The following is a 1677-nucleotide window of genomic DNA, read 5'->3' on the forward strand; positions in this document are numbered from 1 at the left end:
TCTCTCTCTCTCTCTCTCTCACACGCACTCTCCCCCTCCACCTTCTCTCTTTCAGTCTTACCCTTCTCACCGTCTCCCCGTCTTACTTTTCACGGTCCCCAGAAAAGCAGCAAAAACAGCATAAAATTTCGCACGCCGACGTCTGCCACGTCTCTATCTATTTTTATCCGCTGACCTCATCGTCGCTCGCCTGTAAGATCAACCCTGGATAGTCTATATACGTTTCAATTCTTCAATTCATTTCTTCAGTCTCTCGAAGAAATGATTCCAGCTTTCCGAGTTTCGGATTACGCGCTCTATACGGTTTGCATGCCGCTGCATGCACACCATTTCAGACGTTCCTATACGGTTATTAATTAAACCTCAATCAGACGTTGAGCGATGAAATCTCAGTAGGAAGAAGGGGGCAGCTGCCGGGGTATGTGTATATCTTATGGCTGACATCGGCTGCTAATCTGATAATCTTGGCAAAGCGTGGCAAATAATTAATATGCTCCCAATAAATCTGTGATAGCTGCTCCGCGTGTGTCGAGCGGTCTTTGGTCGGCCTTGATCGGCACTTGGTGTAATGTTATCAGGACTGTATAATATAGAGTGTATAATATATATATATATTATATATTAGACAGTCCTAGTATTATCTATGAGTAAGAACAGCTCTGGGCGGCGGCGTTTGCGATTGTAAAGGCATGCAGACTGCTGCTGCTGCTGCTGCTTCTCCTCCTCCTCCTCCCATTACTATTACTACTACTACTAATACTAATACTTTTCAATATCATCTTCCTCCTTTTCCTCCTTCTCTTCCTTGTCACATTTTTTACTCCTTTTCTTTTTCTTCCTCCCATCTCCTCCTCCTCCTCTTCCTCATCCCTATTCTCCTCATACTGTGTATTCTTCTTTTATTGTTTCTTTCCCCCCTTTTCTTCATTTTCATTTTTATCTTCCTTTATCGCCGCCGAGCATCGAAAGATAAAACGGAATAGCTGCTAACATCAAGACTACAGAAGAAGCCAAGCATGCATGCTGCATGTTCGAGACCCGTCGGCAACCTCATAGAAACCACCATGCAGCCAATTTAGACGGTTTCAAGTCCTGTCTCGATTCACAAACTCCGTCGTACCCACGCAAAAGGTTCGAATCGCGTCGCCGCCGTGATACGAAAGCAATCGCGCTGGTTCCCGCGGGTTCGAGTCCCGACCGTCAACTCACGCATTGCTATCGAAACCGCGACGGGTTCCCGGGTTCAAGTCCCGACCGTCAACTCACCACGCTCACGACGAGGGGCTCGCCGCCGCCACCCTTCAGTTCGAATCCCCAAGGAATGAACTCCTGTCCGCGCACGATCTTGACGTTGACGATGGGCATGATGACGTGGCTGCTGTTTGCGCGATGTATGCCGGAGAGATAACCGATGTCTTCTTCTTCTTCTGCGTTCCTCTCTCTCTGTGGCTTCCTCTCTTATCGACGGGAGACGGTGTGTGCGATCCCGGCGTCCCGGCACTGCACGGGTCTTTGCTGCAGACGGCTCCAAGATGGTGTAAGGGGTAGGGGTGTGCGGGCATGTTTAGCAGGAGACGTGACGGTGATATGATACAGGAGGTGACAGATCGCCCCTCTCTCTGTGTGTGTGTGTATATCGCCCGCATCTCTCTCTCTCTCTCTCTCTCTCTCTCTCTC

Source organism: Priapulus caudatus, unplaced genomic scaffold (genome assembly GCF_000485595.1).
Source record: "Priapulus caudatus unplaced genomic scaffold, Priapulus_caudatus-5.0.1 Scaffold2160, whole genome shotgun sequence".
NCBI classification, from domain to species: domain Eukaryota; kingdom Metazoa; phylum Priapulida; class Priapulimorpha; order Priapulimorphida; family Priapulidae; genus Priapulus; species Priapulus caudatus.